This window comes from Bos taurus, chromosome 14 (genome assembly GCF_002263795.3).
Source record: "Bos taurus isolate L1 Dominette 01449 registration number 42190680 breed Hereford chromosome 14, ARS-UCD2.0, whole genome shotgun sequence".
Taxonomy (NCBI): domain Eukaryota; kingdom Metazoa; phylum Chordata; class Mammalia; order Artiodactyla; family Bovidae; genus Bos; species Bos taurus.
This window is the reverse complement of record NC_037341.1, coordinates 22,052,746-22,073,566: the sequence shown is the minus strand read 5'-3', so window position 1 is coordinate 22,073,566 and position 20,821 is coordinate 22,052,746. Positions and strand designations below refer to the sequence as shown.

The following is a 20,821-nucleotide window of genomic DNA, read 5'->3' as shown; positions in this document are numbered from 1 at the left end:
AGAGAGAAAAACCACCCTGGACTCCCTGGAAGTCTGGAGAAGAAAGGTGATGGGGGAGGAGGGGCAGGAAGCGAATTAGGACGAATAATCTGTTACACATACACTGTGCAGCAAGAACAAACTGAAAGGGCGCCCAGCCTGCCCCAAGGCACAGGATGTAGCTGTCCTTCTGAATGGCTCTTCTGTCCTATCGAGGCCCATTGTCTCATGGAACCCAGGCCTAACAATGTCCCATTGTGGCTGTGCAAAGACAAGGTGGTTAAATCCCAGTTTTCCAGCTGTCTGTCTTCATTTTCAGTCTCCCGGACTGGTCCCCTGAGGATGGCTCTGTTCCACTGCCTGGGCTCCATGCTGCCAGCCATGTAAGTAAGGCTGATTTATAGGCTCCTGGATCTGCCTTGAGGACATTTATAAATCTCTCATCTTGCTCTGGCTTTTATAAACATGTAAAGATGACAGCACACATTTCCAGGGTGATAACAATGGGAGAAACTGTCTCTGCAATTGCCTACCCAGAGCCTGCTGTACATCTCAAAGCCACCTGTGTGTGGAACCATGCGGATGCTTCCCATGGACAGAAGATGCTCTTAAGGGCTTTATACAAATCAGTGACTGGATCAAAACTTTCATTTTAAAGGAAATTTAAGGACCAATTTCAGTTGCAAGAGACTGTTTTGCTTTAAATAAGCCTAGAATGGGTGTTACTACCATGTGGATTTTAAAATCCCTACACTGAAACAATTCCTACTTGCAGCCAACTATTCTTGTTGCCCCAGATTCTGGGTCATGTGACATCTCTGCATCGCCACCGGCGTGGAAGGACTGGGTAACCAGCCAGCTGGAGATGGTTAATAAGAAGGCACTGGAGTGATGGAAAGTTCCCTGGAAATCACCTGCTTCCTGTGTCACCTCCCAGATGGAGAAGGTACTGGCTTCTAAGGGGGAGGTTGCGCATCGCTTGCTGAGGGTTTCTACAGAGAAATGAAATCCCAGGTGTTTCAGAGAAGGGAAAGCATTGTCATTGCCATGTGCTCTGTGGTCCTGCCTTTGTCTTTTCCTTCCTTTCCGGATCAGAGGGTCTTAGTATTGATGGCCTTTGCTCTAAGAGTCCAAGCAAGAATGCCCGCTGGATATGGAGGTGCACAGAAAGAAGAGGCTGATTCCTTGGAGAGGGATGGGTGGCAGGGTCTAAAACGTTCTCTTCTGTATAGTCGAGTCTGTGGGCTGGACATGGAAGGAAAGTACCCCAGCCCTGATGCTGCATGCACCGGGCAGCCACAGGCTGGCTGCCCCATCACTCTGCTGCATCCTCTCCCACCCGTAAGATGGGGTGACTGTTGTGGCATCCTCACCAGATACAAAGAGATTTAATGCAGGCAGAAGTACCTTATGAAAGTAAGTTCCATCTTTTGTGTGGAGTAACAAGCAATCAGGGAAGACTGGTACTTGGCTGCCACCAACAGTGTGTGTCTTCAGGAGCTTTTAGAAACAGGTGTACCACTTTTAGCAACTCCCCCCACCCCTTTACACTGACTAGCTGAGAACTGCTTTCCATATTTGTGAAGCTGTATTTCCGTCTGTTCTCCGAGGGGGTCGGGGTGTCAGGACTACTGATAACTTGTTGGGGCTTAGCAGGGAGCTTGTTAGGTCTAAGCTCGGGGTGAAGGGGGCAGGGGAAGGTGGAAATAGGCTGTGGGGGAGGAGGTTTGGGAGACAAACCATAATCCACATTTTCTCCTAACAGGATATTCATCAAACCTAATTTTGGATAAAAGTGACGTAAGTGACATTTTCTAAATCATGTTACAAACTTCTTAACTTGAAGTGTCTGCTTTTTACGTGTTTAGCTGTGCTGTGTGTTGTTAAGACTCTTTGGATCCAGTTTGGGGATCTAAACTCATCCACTATCATTAGAGCGTTGTCCTTTTCCCTACCTGACTGTAAAAGAAGAGAAATGTGTATTTTATTGGAGAGAATGGATACATATATATGTGTGGCTGAATCCCTTCGTTCACCTGAAACTGTCACAACATTGTTAATCGGCTCTACCCTGATACAAAATAAAAAGAGAAAAGAAAGAAATGTTTATTTTATCTCAGTGGGTCTGAACCTCTTCACTAGACTTAGTGAATACTTCTGGGGTGGCGTGACTGAAGGTCGCTTGGAACCTCCGTCACGAAGTTCGTCATAGAAAGAAGTAAGTTTAGTGATAATCTTTTCTGCAGTTTGTTGGAGCTCTGTTTCCCTGTCTGTGAAATGAGAAGCTTAGATTAGTCGCTCCTGTCGTCAGCACAGAGTAAACAGCGTCCTTTCAGGACGATTTTCTCTGCTCCTGCCCCACCCTAACCTTGGGGCTTAGTAAATAGTCAACGCATCCACAGGGATGGGGAGGGGACGGGTCCTCAAAGGTTCTTCTGGTCCACTCAACCCTCACCCACCATTCCAATATCTACCAGCAGGAAAACCCAAGCTTTCTCCAAGCCAGTTGAGTTCAGTCAGCAATCCTATGGGGACTGATGTACGGAACAAAATCTGTGCTAGGTTCTGGGAATACAAAGCAAGTGAATGCCTGTCTTCCAAGGGTTTTTCCATCTTGGAGGGGGAGGACAGAGTCAGGGAGACGGAACAGTGAGATAACAAGGTCAGGGCTCTGCAAAGTGTGAGCTCAGGTGGGGAGGAGCATGCAGGGGAGGAGAGAGTCCCCTGGATCCCGCCTCCCTGGATGGATCACACAGTAACTCAGAGTCAGGTCTGTGGGCTCCACGGCCAGCTTAGACCACACAGAGTCCACCATAATGTGCTCGCCCTCTGAAGACTACGGAGCCACTTCCAAACATTCTAATATAATCAGAGTTCATCTGTCAGAGGTGAGAGACCAGTGGCGGGAAACCCCCCTGCCTCCATTAACCTTCACACAATGGACCTGATAAAGCCCCGTCTTCAAAAAAAGTGCCGGCAATCGCTTTATCAGATGTAATTACATTTTCTAATCTCACAGAGACTTCCTCGAAGCCACTGAGAATCTCAGGTGAAGGATCTTCCCAGAGGTTATCTGTTTAGGTTCTGTCCAGTTTACATCTGCAGGTCTAAGCTTTATTAAGCATTGTCCTCGCCCCACAGGTGGTGTCACACCTAAACCCAGACAGACTGACCCCCAGCGCTAGGGGCCATCGACTCTGTCTCTGAACCATGTCATCCCTGCGGCACTGGGCCTCTCTCTCCTGCTTGGGAGGCCTGAGGCTAATGGAACCTCGAAGGCATTTGGTGAAATCTGGGCTGAGGCTGATGGAACCTCGAAGGCATTTGGTGAAATCTGAGCTGAGATGGTGCCTGGTTCGTTCAGTGTGATGCCCTGAGTGACACACACCTCACAGGTGAGGTCTGGGTTACGCCTGAGGCTCCTGATTGCTGGACCCAAGATTTCACATGCAAGGAGGCTGTCAGTGTGATTGGTGATTAAAGACAAGTGGTGCAAAAACCTGGTCTGAGATTGTATAAACATCATAAGTAGGGAATTCTCCAGTAGTCCAGCGGTTAGAACTCCAAGTTTCCAATGCAGAGGGCACAGGTTTGATTCCTGGTTGGAGAACTAAGAGCCTACAAGCCCCATGGTAAGGCCAGAAAAAAAAATCATAGACAAGACAAGCATATAGATGCAAAGAGATGACTTATTAGAAAAGACCCTGATGCTGGGAAAGATTGAGGGCAGGAGGAGAAGGGGATGGCAGAGGACGAGATGGTCGGATGGCATCACCGACTTGATGAACATGAGTTTGAGCAAACTCCGGGAGATAGTGATGGACAGGGAAGCCTGGTGTGCTGCAGTCCACGGGGTCGCAGAGTCAGACACAACTTGGCAACTGAACCACAGCAAAGACAAGTGACCAGTTTCTCATCCAGGTCTTATTTGTAACTTGATTAAAGAGAAGAAGAACTTGGGGTGGATGCAAGGAGGGACAATGCTGGCACATATTATCATCAGCCCTAAATGCCTTCAAGTTCCTCATGTCTTTCAGTGAGTTCTTCTCTTTTGGGGGGACGTATTTTCCTAAGAGCTTTAGGATTTCTCATCTCTGACTGTGCTGCTTGCTGAGGACTGATTTGGTCACAGGTTCCCTTATCCTCTCAGCAAACAATACAGACAGTCATCGCCCCCCGCCCCGCACCCCCCCCATACCTAAGGCTACTGCATCTTAAAGCTCAGTGTTTCTCTCTTGTCAAGTTAGAACCTTGACTGTCTGTCTGGTTAAACAGACAGAAGGTCCGTTCTTCAGAAATAACTGTGCAGTACTTCCATTTCCCAGGCACTCCTTGAAAAGAGTTCTGTGTGATTATTTGCCCTTTTCAGAAGTGATAAATGCCAGTTAATTCAAGTACCAGGAGATGGTAAATGGTGCAACAGAATAAATTAGCCACTTGGTCCAGGTGATCAGGGAAGCCTCAGTGGCTCAGAGGTAAAGAATTTGCCTGCAGTGCAGGAGAGACAGGTTGAATCCCTGGGTCAGAAAGATCCCCTGGAGAAGGGAAGGGCAACCCACTCCAGTATTCTTGCCTGGAGAATCCCATGGACAGAGGAGCCTGGTGGGCTACAGTCTTTGGGGTCACAAAGAGTCAGACACAACTGAGCGTACACATGCACACCAGGTGATCAGAGAAGCCACCTCTGAGGCAGTTGGGTAGCCTGGTATGTGGGGAACAGCACCCCCAGAAAGCTCACCACAGCCCTACCTGAAAACCAGCTCTGTAACCAGGGGCCCCTCTGCAGCCTGAAATCTACCTTCCCCTGAGGGACCTTTTGGTCCAGGACAGATGGTCCTTTGTGACACCAGGACTTGATCTTGCGCAAGGAACATCCTTTCTCTCTTGTACCACCTTTAACCCACGAGAACTATTTAGTCTGGTCTATTTAAAGAAAGTGGTGCAATCATGCCAAGGTGAAGACTGCCAGAAAAAACAAAATCCTAATCACTCCTTTAAAGTTATATGTATTGCAAGTGCTGGGTAAGCTGTTCACAAAGCACCGCCGGGTTAGACCTCACACCAACCACACAAATGGGCGTCACACCCATTTCTAAGATGTGGAAACTGGGGTCAAGAGGTTGGGAAGGTGCTCGGGTCACTCACTGGTACACAGGACAGCGGGCAGGGATGAAGCCACACCTCATGTCCTTTACTGTTACTCTTGGCAACTAAACTCACCGAGCTTTGAAGAGCATCTCGTCTGGCCAGACAGAGCACACGGGGCTGGGACTGGGGCTGACCTAAAATCCCCTGTGTTTACATGAACTTGTGTTTTAAATTTTTATTTAATTTTCATTGTATTTCATTTTTCATTTAAATTTCACTTTTCATTTAAATTTCCTTTATAGTCTTCTACAGTTAAGTCTGTACATTCTTGCATGAATCAGAAGTAAAAAAAAAAAAAAAAAGAAGGTGGAATTTGTCTGTAGGACATATGTTGTTAGTCGCTCGCTCAGTTCTGTCCACGGCCTGTAGTCAGCCAGGCACCTCTGTCCATGGAATTCTCCAGGAAAGAGTACTGGAGTGGGTTGCCATTTCTTTCTCCAGGGGATCTTCCCGACCCAGGGATAGAACCTGGGTCTCCTGCATTGCAGGCAGATTCTTTGTCTCTGAGCCACCAGGGGAGCCCAGAACAGATATTGTTAATACAAACAGTGTATTCCTATATACAGTTTTTCTGTATACAGCTTTCCTATACACAGTTTTTATATATAAATGTATTACTATATACAGTTACAAATAGATGGGGAAACAATGTAAACAGTGAGAGACTTTATTTTTTGGGCTCCAAACTCACTTCAGATGGTGACTGCAGCCATGAAATTAAAAGATGCTTGCTCCTTGGAAGAAAAGCCATGACCAACCTAGACAGCATATTAAAAAGCAGAGACATTACTTTGCTGACAAAGGTCCATCTACTCAAAGCTATGGTTTTTCCAGTAGTCATGTATGGATATGAGAGTTGGACCATAAAGCTGAGGGCCAAAGAATTGATGGTTTTGAACTGTGGTATTGGAGAAGGCTCTTGAGAGTCCTTTGGACTGCAAGGAGATCCAACCAGTCCATCCTAAAGGAAATCAGTCCTGAATATCCATCGGAAGCACTGATGCTGAAGCTGAAACTCCAATACCTTGGCCACCTGATGCGAAGAGCTGAGTCATTTGCAAAGACCCTGATGCTGGGAAAGATTGAGGGCAGGAGGGGACGACAGAGGATGAGATGGTTGGATGGCATCACCGACGCGATGGACATGAGTTTGAGCAAGCTCTGGGAGTTGGTGATGCACAGGGAAGCCTGGCGTGCTGTAGTCCATGGGGTCGCAGAGTCGGACACAACTGAGTGAATGAACTGAACTGATACACAGTAGGTGTGGACAAACACTGTTTGATTCCACTTATACGCGGTGCTTAAAACAGTCAAAATCAGAGTCCGAAAGTACACTGGTAGCTGCCAGGGGCTGGGAGGTGGTGGTGGGGGGAGTATTGGGGAGGGGAGATGAGGAGTCAGTATGTAATGGAGACAGAATTTCAGTTTAGGAAGGTGAAAAATTTGGGAGCTACATGATGGTGAGAGTTACACAGCCATGTGAATGTACTTAGTGTCACTGAACCGTACAGTAAAATATGGTTAAAATAGTATGTCTTATGTGACTTTTACCACAATCAAAAATGTTTAAAAAATTAAAAAAGCAGAAGAAAATGTCAAAGATGTTCTTGAGAAGAGGAAGAGTGAGGAATATCACAGATGGTCAGAGGAAATGATCATTTTCAAGCTGCTTGAATGAGCTGAATCACTCTCTATTTGTACAACTCACGCTCCTGTGTCTTCAGGGCGTGATGGTTGTGTAGGATCGGTTCCTGAAGATGTTTTAACAATCCCTCCTGCCTCCACTGCTCTCCGCCCCACAATAAGGCAAATCAAACCGGGGATCCAGGACTCTCCTCTGTAACACGCAGAGGTGGGAGAGAGTTGCATGCGAGCCAGTGAGCTATGCGAGGAATTTGCAGAGGACACAGGAGTTCATGAATGGAATGGCCTCCAAGCTCGCCAAAGCATCTCGTTCCTAATCTTCTTCGGTGTTATCAGAGTGGGTGGAAGCCCACAGCCAGCCAGAGTGCAGAGACAAAGCTCATTTTCCAGGAGGGAGGGCCCTTCCCCCCAATGATGCCCCTTTCTCTCGTATTCTTACAAGATGGTGAGCGGCTGGCCCACTCAGCGTTCAATCTCCCTTAATCGCCTGCTGGCTGCCCTACCTGGCAGCCCACACTGACCTCTCTGATGCCTCCTCTTGTGAGGGAGCCATGGAGGTGGCCAAGAGAGGAGGTGGGAGGGGAGATTCAGGCCAAAGGAGCAACCTTGTGCAAAGGTCAGGGAGGTGAGAATAGGGAAGCAGCTCAGGGCTCTGAGCAGAGGTCCCTCCAGCCAACTCCCCATTACCATCACCAGGGGGCTTGGAAGGTGCCCAGGCTCACGGGTGACCCCAGATTAACAAACAGGACCTCTGTGGTCAGGACACAGACATCTGCAACCCCAGAGGGAGCCATGGCTGAGAACCAGGGGTGCCACAGTGAACCCAGAGAAAGGCAGGGGTGCAGCCAAGAGCTGGCATTGGAAAAGTGTGCAGAGTGGATGGTGGGGTCCCTGATGAACCTCCAATTTCTTAAGCACGAGGAGCAGAACCACCTGTGAAGAGGCTGCTGTGGTCCCCAGATAGGAGATGGCAGTGTCGGCCCTAATTCTGGACACAGGAAGGACCCAGAGCACAAGGACCGTTTCAGAGATCAGAGGCAGTCAGGTGGGGAGGGTTAGGGGGAGGGGTGGCTACGTAGCCAACGGGATGAAGAAACGGGGACTGGTCAGGAAGACCTCTTTACTTTTTACGTGAGTATAAATATAGCGTATTTACTTATCTATTTTGGCTGTGCTGCATGGCTTATAGAATCTAAGTTCCCCGACCAGTGATTGAACTCACGCCCTAGGCATAAAAACGTGTGGAGTCCTAACCAGTGGCTGTGCTGCTGGACTCAGTCGCTGAGTCATGCCTGACTCTGTGACCATAGTCCACCAGGCTCCTCTGTCCATGGGATTTCCCAGGCAAGAATACCGGAATGGGTTGCCATTTTCTACTCCAAGGGATCTTCCTGACCCAGGGATCGAACTCAGATCTCTCGCATCTCCTGCTTTGGCAGTCAGACTCTTTACCACTAGTGCCACCTGGGAAGCCCCCTAACTACTGGACCACCAGAGAATCCACAAAATAGGGTACTTAAAAGAGGACTATTCTGGAAAACCCTAGAAGTATACTTTCCAGACTCAAATATTCATTGTTCTGTTTACCAACTATTGTTTACTTTGTAGAAAATAATTTTTAAAATGTTCACCAAAAAGGAAGACATGAGTGTCTGCAGTAATGAGCTTTCTTATTCTTACAAATAAAATCAGAAGTGGTCCTCAACATAGCCACCCAGCTTAATTCAGCTCCACTCTGGGCTCTCCATGGTATTTTTCATCACTGGCTCACTTTTACAGAGGGAACATCAGCATCATCTTCTGAAGTCTTTCAGAATTCAAATCTACACAAAATTGTTAGGAGAGAGCAAGAGAGGCGAATATTAGAGGAGTTTTGGGAAATGATAAAATAAAAACAAAGTCCTATGATTATGTCAATAATAAAAAAAGTTTATGTTATGAAATAAAGCTATGAGGAGGGTACCCAGACCCACAGTTGCAAATGTAACTAAGCATTTAGCACTCGATCCATTTTTAGGTTTATTTCCATCGTAGGCACTGAACTGCTTTTGCACTGTGGTGTTGGAAAAGACTACAAGGAGATCCAACCAGCCCATCCTAAAGGAAATCAGTCCTGAATATTCTTTGGCAGGACTGATGCTGAAGCTGAAATTCCAATACTTTGGCCACCTGATGCGAAGAGCTGACTCATTGGAAAAGACCCTGAGGCTGGGAAAGATTGAAGGCAGGAGGAGAAGGGGATGACAGAGGATGAGATGGTTTCATGGCATCACTGATGTGATGGACATGAGTTTGAGTAGGCTCCGGGAGTTGGTAATGGGCAGGGAAGCCTGGCATGGTGCAGTTCATGGGGTCGCAAAGAGTCAGACACTACTGATCAACTGAACTGAACTGAACTGCTGCTGCTAAGTCACTTCAGTCATGTCTAACTCTGTGCGACCCCATAGACGGCAGCCCACCAGGCTCCCGCGTCCCTAGGATTCTCCAGGCAAGAACACTGGAATGGGTTGCTATTTCCTTCTCCAGTGCACGAAAGTGAAAAGTGAAAGTGAAGTCGCTCAGTCCAACTGAGCTGAGGCACTGGTAAATCATGACACAGAGCACAGTGGGCGGAGCACTAGGTTCCACAGCCTGGCTGTGCCTCCCACTTACCCTGGGACCCCAGCTGTCCTGTCTCTGTGGGCCTCAGATGCCACTCTATCTCATGAGCCCTTGGAATAAGGAGTGTTTCTCCACCCAGTTGCCTGTTAGAATCCCCTAAGGAGATTTTACACATCAACGCCCCTAGAAATTTCTGGTAGTAGGTCCTTGACATCAATATTTTTTAAAAATTCCCCAATATATGGGTTAATAAAACAAATATTGTATATTAACACATATATATGGAATCTAGGAAAAAATGGTACAGTGAACCTATTTGCAAAGCAGAAATAGAGACACAGATCTAGAGAACAAATGTATGGACACTAAGGAGGGGAAGAGGGAGTGGGATGAATTAGGAGATTGGGACTGACAGATGTACACTACTATGTATAAAGGGAAAGTGTTAGTTGCTCAGTTGTGTCTGACTCTTTGCGACTCCCATGGACTATAGCTGCCAGGCTCCTCTGTCCATGGAACTCTCCAGGCAAGAATGGTGGAGTGGGTTGCTACTCCACTTCTCCAGGGGGTCTTCCCCACCCAGGGATTGAATGCAGGTCTCCTGCATTGCAGGCAGATTCATTACTGTGTAAAATAGATAACTAATGGGGAACACGGTGGTGACCATTATGGGAAGGAAACTGAAGGAAGAGAGGGTATATGTGTATGTGTGGCTGATATACTTTGCTGTGCAGCAGAAAACAACATGACATTGTAAAGCATCTAAATTCCAACAACGAAAAAAAAAAGAAAAATCTCCCCAAGTTGTTCCAGTGCATTGCCCAAGCTGATCATTACTGGATTATCAAGATGATTTCTATGTTCTCTTCTAAATATCAGGTTTTTTTAAAACCTAATTTCATGGGACACTTCTCCCTCAGTCTCTCATTTCAAAAAGAAAATCCGGAATAGCCCAAGCTTCCTTTTGGTTCCAGGAAGCACACACAGGCAGAGACACAGCAGTCAAGACCAAGGTTTAAGTACGCCCTCAGCATTGGGATGGTTTGGCTGATTTTAAGGAGAAATTCTCCATAGCTTCTGAAGGGGCGTTGCTGTTTCCAGCTGCACTAAGAGGCCCCCAGGTGAGCAAGAAGGAAAGGAAGTCAATGGAGCCCCGGGCCAGCTCTCGGAACCGGCCAATCCGTGGTGGCCCTTCGGCCACTAACCTTTACGCCAGTGGAGTGAGCCGTCCCTGAACAATAGAAGCTCTGCCACTTTGAAGATAAGCTCACACGGCCTGCTTGAAACAATAATTCTGTACTTTCTTTCCTGTTTCTAGATTTATTTTAAGTATTAGTATAAAATGTCAGAGCAGCTGATAGCAGCCAGATCAGTTTGTATAAAACTCGACTGCCTGTTTGTGGTATATTATGGCTATATTTGACACAGGAAAGCACTTAATCATGCAGGCTATCAGCAGACCACACCCACCTTTGTGAGGACCCTCCGAGGCCACGAGATTTATCACTGTGAACTTGAACTGGATGGACAGGCCCTGATGGATAACATAGGCTACTTCTGAGAAGTTGGGGCTAGAAGGGTACCATCCACAACCCAAGGGCCAGGAAAAGGTCAGGAGCACAGAGCTGTCTCCCACGGAGGGCCTGAGCGTCTCCCACCTACGCCCTGGCTCTCATCTCAGGCCGTTGAAATCTTCCGAGTGGAAATCTGATGATGTAGCAATTGCGGCAACCTCCCGAAGCTCCATTTCACTCCAGAATGGCTTTTTCTGAGGCTGCTAACCACAGTTTTCTCCACACACCAGCTAATCAGTGAACAGTGAATCTGTTTACAGAAAAAGCCTAGCATCACCTTTGTTCACTAGTCTCTTTTCTGGTGGGTTACTCTGTTTGCGTATTTGCAGGTCTCAGCAGTTGGGAGGCTGGCACTGCCGGCAGGGGTGGGGGTGGGGCCCCTTCTCTCCTTTTCACCTACTGGACACCTGAGGCCCATAAGAGAAGTGAGGGCTTCTCTGGTGGCTCAGTGGTAAAGAATTCACCTGCCAATTCAGGAGACACAAGTTCAGTCCTTGGGTTGTGAAGATTCCACATGCCATGCAGCAACTAAGCCCATGTGCCACACTACTGAGCCTGCACTCTAGAGACTGGGAGCCACAACCACTCAGCCCACACACCACAACTATGAAGTCTGTGCACCCTAGAGCCTGTGCTCTGCAACAAAAGAAGCCCAAACACGTTGCTGCAACTAGAAAAAAGCCCACACAGCAACGAAGACCAACACAGTCAAAAATAAACAACCAAATAGAGAAAATTACTTTTTAAAATTACTTTTTAATGCAAACAGAGAAACTGAACCTTTAAAAGCGAAAAGTAAGTGGGCTGACCATGGCGAGGTGTCCACAAGTCTCCGCCATCCAGAAACCCCAGCCCTAAATCCTTCTGCTTGCAGGTGAAGCACTCAGGCCATTCCATCTGGTGCTGGCATTTGCCCAGAGTCAAAAACTGAATTCCGCTCCTGGTTTCCCCTTCTGTAGTGGCAGTGTAGTGGCACAAGTCACCTGTGCTGTCTGCTTCCACCTCTGAGATGGGGGCGATTGTCCCCAGGTACCCAGTGTGCTGGGATGTACCCAGATGGGAATGTACACTGCAGAGGACTAGTGTCGAATGGATGGGAAAATACCATTGTGTTGTCATTAAATATTAATATTCTTAAATACCTGATTGGAATTACACTCTGGGGCCAGTCTCACCACTCACAGCTCAGCTCTTCCAAGTTGCTTACAAAACCCCTCCTAGCCTCAGTTTCCTCATCTGTAAGGCAGCAACAGTAGAATCTTATAGCTTCTTTTTCTCATTATTATAAACATATTCTGACATATTTTTGATGGTAGAAAGAGTGGGAGAATCAACTACAGAAATCCGTGCATCATCTAGACCCAAACATTTTTTCTCTGATTTCCTCCAAACCCAAGTCCCAGGCAGCAAGCCCTTTCCCAGTCTCCCGCTAATTAGGTTATGTTTTCTAACATCACCACTGTGCCATGTCGCACCCAACAAAATCAATAACACTTCTTTATCATCATCCAATATCTAGGCCACAGCCAATTTTCCCTGATTTTCTCAAAGATGTATTTTTATAGTTGGTTTATTCACTCAGAATGAGAGTAAGGTTCAAATGCTGAACATGGTTACTATATATCTTAAGCCACATTTATTCAGTAACAGTCTCCCCCCTCCCACCCCACCCCCACCTTAAATCACAGCATAGTTATGTTGGAGAAACTGTATCATTTGTCTCCTGGAATGTTCCACATTCTGGATGAGGTTGATTGCTTCTTTCTACTGATATCTAACTCTCCCTACCCCATCCTTAGTACAGATGTCCTGGTAGGTTTATGGGAAGGATTACATGAGTTGATACCTATATATTCGTTTGTAAAAGCTGCTTCCACAAAGTATCACAAACTGGGTGGCTTAAACAACAGACCTTTATTCTATCACAGTTCTGGAGGCCAGAAGTCTCTCTTTGGCTCCTAGCTGCCGTTTCTCCCTGTGTCTCTTTACCTCCTCACCCTTGTATTTGATTCTGTGTCCAAACTCCCCTTTCCTAAAAGGACGCCAGTCATATCAGGTTGGGACCTACCTCAGTGACCTCATCTCAGTTAACCACACCTGCAACAACTTGATTGCCCGATAAAGTCACATCCTGGGGTGCTGAGGGTCAGGAACTTGAACATACGCGTTTTGTGGGGACACAGTTCAACCCATAAGAGCACAAATAAGTGGCACATGGTATTCTATAAATATTAGCTACGTTGTCAATAGTTCCATCATGACCATGTTATATTGTTACTTATTTAAGGATTCAGTGAGTCAATTCATGTAAAACATTGAACACAATACCTAGCCAGTAGTGAAATTTCTATAAATATTAGCTATGAAGCTGTAATGTGTTACAACGTTACTTATTTAGTAATTGTTTGTGTTCTAATGTATATTCATGTTAGAATGTTTCTTCTTTAGTAATTTTAATACTAATTTAAATTTGCTCTTGTTGTTCAGTCGCTCAGTCACGTCAGGCTGTTTTCAATCCCATGGACTGCGGCACACCAGGCTTCCCTGTCCTTCACTGTCTCCTGGAGTATGCTCAAACTCATGTCCATTGAGTCGGTGATGCCATCCAACCATCTTATAAGACTCAGTAAGAATGAGCCTCAGGCCAAATCAATTTTACTAGGTAGGGGCACAGCAAAAGGTCTGCCACTTGGGAGAGAAGAGGGTAAGGGGGAGCCTGTGGCCACCAGAGCAGCCAGAATCCCCCGCTGGGGACGGTCAAGTCCTGGCTCTCCTGTGTCACTGGCCATACCATCTGGACAAGCTGCTTCTTCAGACTGAGGTTTCCTTCCCTCCGAAGTGAGCAAACATTTGATATTCTTCAAGCCTCTTTCACTTTCGCTATTTCGAGGTTCTATAAAGAAAAGGATGGTAAAGGGCATAGCAGACAACGTCATTTATAACGTTAAGAAAGTTATTTCTCTCTGTTTATAGTATCATCAAAAAATTTACCAGTTATTAGGCAACTGGTAACCATGCTTAAAGCCTTCCCTGGTGGCTCAGTGGTAAATAATCTGCCTGCCAATACAGGAAACATGGGTTCGATCCCTGGGTTGGGAAGATCCCCTGGAGGAAGAAATGGCAACCAGTTCCAGGATTCTAGCCTGGGAAATCCCATGGACAGAGGAACCTGGCAGGCTACAGTTCATAGGGTCGCAAAAAGCTGGACATGGCTTAGCCACTAAACAATAAGAAGAGTCATGCTTAAAATACACCATAAAAAAATTGGTTTTTTGTGAAACTGGTCAAGTAAAAGGTCAGCTTCTTTTGTAAGACAATCTTCTTCACTTTGGTTGATCACTAGTTGTTTTTTGTTTTCTATCTCACAGACCATTTTTATTTTCTTTTTATAAGTGAATTTTCTTTGCTCTCAGTGTTTTGGTTATTTCTTTCTCATTTTTAAGCCTCTAATTACCTTCTTTTTTAACTTTTTAAAGTTTATTCTATATTATAGTATAGTCAATTTACAATGTTGCATTAATTTCAGGTGTATAGCCAAGTGATTCAGGTACACATATACATATATCCATTCTTTTTCAGATTCTTTTCCCATATAGGTTATTACAGAGTATTGAGTAGAGCTCCCTTTGCTATACAGGAGGTGTTTGTTGATTATCTAGTTTGTATATCAACTAGCTACTTTCTTTGTCTTCTTTTTTCATTTTTTCGTCACTAAGCTCTCTTTCCTGATCTGTATTCTCTTTTATTCCCCTCCTTGGTATTCCCCTCCCACTCATTTCTTCCTTCTCCAGTCTGGAGAAAGGAGTCCAAATTTCTTGATACAAAGATAGAATCCCAGCATTCCAGTGAGAGTTCATCCTGAAAAATCTACTTACTTTTTTCAGATGAAACCAACAATCAAGAAAGCTGCTGCTGAGAAGAAAGATGCAGGACTCAGCATAGAACCACACAGCTCTTCACAGCTTTACACAAGGCTCTGCCTCACACCCCACAGAAAGCCACTGTCCCTGCTGGATAACCCTACCTGGGGACAACTCTCCCAGGGAGCTCAGATTCACTGCCCAGGAGCCTGTTGGGAAGGACGGTGGGCAGGTGTGATGCTCAGCCAGGAGGGAGCCTGTTGTGCAGGCAAAACACAGCCTTTGAGACGCTGACATCGTGACAAGAGTGAGGATTCATGTCTGGATCATCAAAAATGATCACTCATTGAAAAGCAAGTCTGGAATCGACCGAGGGCTCTTAATAGCTTCTCATAGGTGTACCCACAGTAAGGGGGACTCGGGGCAGCTGTGTGGGTATGTGGGGTGAAGCGGGCAGTGGGAGCTGCCTAGACCAGGAGCCAGTATCCAGGGGTCTGTCCATCATGATGGGTCCTTCATTTTCTGTCCCCACCCATCCATCAGGCAACATGTTCCTCCTGGTTTTGCTTCCCTAATAGACTTTTCTCCTGAAAAACACCGTTCCTGTTAGAAAAAAAACTACGTGACTTTCCGTCTCAGACCAATTTCACTTGCTTGGACAGTACAAGCCAGTTTTCCCCTAAAACCCTATTACCCTGGATAAACTGAAAGGCCAAAGTAATACAACCACAGGTCAGCAACACTTGTGACTCGAGGAATAAACAATAAGGAAGGAGTCAAAGTCAGTTTCGAACGTGTAAGTCTGAGTGTGCAGTAGGATGACCCACCACAAGCACAACGAGGTGGAATCACACGAAACAGCCTGCAGCCCGGCCTGCCCCCCGGCTGTCTCTGATACCGTGTCAGGCCGGAGGGTCCCTCGGACACTGTCGGGAACCTCAGGGCCGTATCCCACACCCATGTTTGTCCAACAACGACATGTCAAGTGCTCACTACATGCACAACCCTGAGAATGTGCCACACAATCTTACAAGGATGAAGCACACAGGGCCGAGTGTGCAATATAAGACACTTGTAAGTGACTACAAGTGCAAATGTATTGGTTATTTGTACCATGTGTCATTTAAGATGCTGTTGGCAGCAAATACTAGAAAATTACAGCTTCTCATTTGGTTTAATGAATAAAATATTGTATTATCTCACTGGGGCTTCCCTGGTGGCTCAGACAGTAAAGCACCTATCTGCAATGCAGGAGACTCGGGTTTGATTCTGGGGTCAGGAAGCTCCCCTGAATAAGGGAATGGTGACCCACTCCAGTATTCTTGCCTGAAGAATTCCATGGACAGAGGAGCCTGGTGGGCTACAGTCCGTGGGGTTGCAAAGAGTTGGACATGACTGGGCGACTGACATGCACACATTATCTCACTTAGAAGTCTAGAAATAGGGTGACTGTACATTGGTTAAGGCAACAGCTAAGATGTCCTCCTGGACTAGGGTCTCTCCTTTTCCTTGGCTGCCCAGGACACTAGCCTTGTCGCAGGGCTGTCTCCTCATGGACACAGGAGGACAACAGTCACTACACATGACACATCAGATGAAAGACCAGGGCCCAGTGTGTCCAAGTGTCAGGGCTTCATTTTTATGGCCAATCATCTTTGGATCTGCCCCTCCCCCACCCAACGTTTCACTTCTCAGAATTCTCAATTATGTCACCAGCCAGACAAATATTAACCTGAGCACCTGGACCAATCAACACTCAACACTCCAGACCTAAGGAAGGAGCCCAGGACGCAAGACAGGGAAACAAAACTTGGACTCTGTTATCAAGGGGGGAAAGGCAGTGGGGGCTGTCAAGTGGACGTTTATGGAAACACGCGCCTGCTCACTGGAAAGTTTACTTGAAGCTGTTCAGCCCCATCCCACAGACGTGTAGACAGATCTAAACCTGGACTTCAAGGAGTCTGAGAGTCTCCCACTGCTTTGCAGGAGAAAGGAAAACACCATGCCTCCCAGAACCAAGGCCGGCGCTGGGGTCAACACAGCTGCTCCTCCTCACAGCCCTACTGTGCGCCGGAACCCGTGTGCAGGTCTGCACTGAGCATCCCACACCCGTCAGTTCCCTTGCTTCCTCCCAAGTCCTGCCGAGGGAATGTCTTATCTCTGCTTACACTGACTAAAGGAGACAAAACCAAAAACTTTGCTTCGAGGAAGTGAAGACATTTGGTAGTCACACAGCTGAGAGGTGACACCGGTGAGGGTCAGCCCCTCTTCTGGTCCCCACCTCTCCTGCATCTTGTTGGGTGACCGTGGGGATGGGGGGAGCACAGCCGCATGCCCCTCACACGCTCTGTGCTGTCTCAGAACGTGGGGCTTGGGGCTGGGTGGAGAGAAGCCTCGGTGGCTTGTCCAGGGGGCTTGCTGGTTGTCTGAGGGCCACCTGGGAACCTGGAAGCTACAGAGATAAGGCTTTCCTCATCTGTCTCCCAGGAAAGAGAGCTCATCACCCTGGTGGCTCAGCGGTAAAGAATCCACCTACAATGCAGGAGACCTGGGTTCAGTCCTGGAGTCAGGAAGATCCCCTGGAAGAAGGCATGGCTACCCACTCCAGTATTCTTGCCTGGAGGATCCCATGGACAGAGGAGTATGGTGGGCAACAGTCCATGGGGTTGTAGAGGCAGACACGACTTAGCGAATAAACAACAAACAACATCGCTGCGGATGGTCACAGGAAAAGGAGAGCTGCCTTGTGAGAGGATCGGACATGTACCCTAGAGCCACATCATCCCATCAGACTTCTCTTCAGGAAATCTGGGAGGCCCTCTGCCTCCACCCTAGTCACCAGTGACACACGTGTGCTATGCTTCACTGCGCACAAGGTGTTCCCCACACGCCACCTCATCTGATACCAGAGACGACACAGCCCAGACCAGCGCCGTCCCAAGAGAACTTCCCAGGATGGTGAGGAGGTTCCGGATCTGCCCCGCTGAGGCAGGAGCAGCAAGCTCCCTGGAGCTGGTGAGCACGTGAGATGTGTCTCCGTGACGGAGGAACTGCCTCTTTAGCAGTAACTAATTTTAGTTTAAATTTAGAGAGCCACATCTGGCTGGCGGCTGCGGGGGTGAGCCATGCAGGTGCAGGCGTGGCATGCCTGCTCAGCCTCACTGCTCTGGTAAGCTCCACTCCTCCATTTGTGGCAACCGGCTGTGACCAGAATTCCTCCCCGGTTCCTCAAGTTAATCATCAACCTGGTCTCAATGCTGGAAATTAAATTCTGTGACAAGAAACCTCTCAAGTATGAGTTCAATAAGGGGAAGGGACCAAGAATAGTTGACAAAAACTTTCCCTTATGTCAGGGAGGTCTGAATTTGTTGGGCAATGAGTATATATATAACCAGGGCAAATATGTGTGTATATATATATATATATATATATAGTCCCCTCGTTTGAGTGAAGTTTTCTACTTGGGTTCTGGGTAATAGGATGAGCTGCTGAAGCCAATAATGCAATACCCCAAGAAAATCTATTGATGAAGGGGCATGGCCATAGCTGTCTTTCCCCTCCTGGGAGAAAAAAACAGAACCTAAGCCTCTCCTGTGAGTCACTCGGGTGACCATCACTTCTAGAAAGCTCTAGGCACCAAACAGAAATCATTATCTGACAGCGGTCCTGCTTGTCAACCCTGGTCAGGCCCGTGAAGGGGACCGGGGGACCGGAGGACAGGAAGGGAGGGACTGCATCAGTGAAGTGTCGTGCTTGAACAGAAAAGGCACGAGGGTGACAGCCCGCCCCCCCGCCTACCCGGGAAGATGTTTTTTGCCTTGTGAGGCTGTGGGTGTAGCTCCCTGTTAACCTGAACAAACCCTCCATCCTGCAGCAGGTTCTTCCCGGGCCCTGTAAGGTCATGGATGGCGTTTCTCTGACTGGCTCTCTGCCCACTAAGGGATCTTGGAAATGCTTGAGAAGAGCTGCCAATAACAACATCCCCACCCAACCCCCACCCACGGCCCACGGCCTCAGCCTCGCTGCTGCGTGAGGCTGAGGCCCAAGGGTGTCTCTGGCATCTCTGCCATCTCCACCGCCCGCCTTCCTGGACAGAGAAAGGGGCAGCTCAGCCGGGCAGGTGACCCTCACCTCCACCCCGGATCGAGTCCCATGGAGTCAGACACTTCATTTCATCATCATTATTAATAGCTGGGTGTGGGGATGTTTCCTGGAGCACACGATAAGAACCACATGGAATCAGGAGGAAACGAAGTCATGACTCAGCACTTTCCCCCCTCCCATCCAAGGGCTGGGGAGAGTTTCCTGTTCGACCTGAGGATATCTGGGGGGTCTGGGACGACTGCCCGGTGTCTGCTTGGAGATCTAACATCGCATGGGGTCAGGGTGGGCAGCCGCTGAGATTTGGAAAAATGGCAGCTAGCCTGTGAGGGTCACCCTCCAGCCCTCGGGTTTCTGAAGCCTATGAGCAGAATCGCCTCCCTCAGTTCATCACTGTGCCAGTTTCTCTTTCCTGCACTCCAACCAGTCTGTCAAAGGGCAGGAACCTAACATACTGAGGATTTTGTTCAAGGTCTCTCTGTAAATATAGAGGTATATCAGGTTAGCCTCTTTACCTCCCCATGAGGTAAGAAATATTAACCTGTTTTGTGGGTGTCCCAGGTAGCTCAATGGCAAAGAATCCACCTGCTAATGCAGGATATATGGGTTCCATCCCTGGGTCAGGAAGATCCCCTGGAGCAGGAAATGGCAACCCACCCCAGTATTCTTGCCTGGAGAATTCCACAGACAGAAGAGCCTGATGGGCTACAGTCCATGGGGTCACAAAGAGTCGGACATGACTGAGCGACTGACATTTTCACTTTAAGGTTAAATGAGGTCGTGAAGGTGGGGCCCTCATCCGATAAGACTGAAGTTCTTAGAGAAGAAGCTGAGCCCCTGGAGATCTCTCTCCTTCCATGGCCACAGAGGAGAAGACTTCATCTTGAGCCAGGATGTTGTCCTCACCAGAATCCTCTCTCTAGGCAGCTTGACCTCAGACATCCAGCCTCCAGCACCATGAGAAGATGCCCGGCCCTTGTTGAAGCTGCCCAGTCTGCTGGGGCCGCCCTCGCAGACTCAGACGCCCAGCTTGGGGCTTTGAGAAATTTTTCTTCAAGACTCTCCACGTTAACACTGAGAAAAACGCCATGCCCTGAAACTATGCCCCGCTACACCTTCCTTGCCACCGACCTGCCTCACCAGCACGGCTGGGACACAAGACACATGGTAATTTTCCAGAGACACCAAAAAAACTTAGTAATTAAGATAAATGCCATCTTATTGAAATATTCTTTCAAAGAATGAGTGTTGCATGATCAGTTGTGTCCGACTCTTTGGGACTACATGGATTGTAAGCCCACCAGACTCCTCTGTCCATGGGATTCTCCCAGCAAGAATACTGGAGTGGGGTGCCATTTTCTTCTCCAATTCTTTAAATAAATAAAAATTAATACCAACTGTTCCATAAGGCTTTGGCCCCTTCTGTTCTGCCCACAGCTAGCCAGGGTAATAACTGTCTATCCCGGGCTCTTCAGGGTAAGAGGAACCCCTGTGAATGAACCCCAGACTCCACTCTAGAGATGAAGGAACAACCACTCTTCCCAGGATAGATGATTGTTATTAAGCTGTTACTGATAATCAACACCTCTGGGCTGACCGCCGTTGTCTCCCAGACTTGATCCTGGGTGCAGCGTGCTCAGTGATGAACAAGGGGGTGCGGGCTGCCGTCTGCACAGGGACAGAAGCAGGTGAGGGGCAGTAACAGTCCACCGGGCTTGGCACAGGCAGCCATGTACCAAGAAGAGAGGATGACAGATGCAGGAGGAAGACACCAAAGCCTGACCGAGGGCATCAGGAATGGTGCATGGGCAGGTGACATCTTAATTTACCAAACACAGGGGCAAGGTGACATGAACGTGCGCTGCAGAGCAGCTGCTGTTCACTGAATATTCATATTAGTTGACAAATGGCAAA

At 47.7% G+C, this 20,821-nt stretch overlaps 1 long non-coding RNA gene across 2 annotated transcripts; it reads left to right on the top strand.

Annotated features, from left to right (window-relative positions):
- Positions 1–262: 262 nt before the first annotated feature.
- On the top strand, positions 263–20,309 carry LOC101906669 (uncharacterized). Of its 2 annotated transcripts, XR_009490475.1 has the most exons (4): positions 263–362; positions 777–925; positions 14,831–17,821; positions 19,675–20,309. It is a non-coding gene; the product is annotated as an uncharacterized lncRNA (long non-coding RNA). The 2 variants fall into 2 exon arrangements; XR_003038057.2 differs by having other exon boundaries at positions 14,831–20,309.
- Positions 20,310–20,821: the final 512 nt, after the last annotated feature.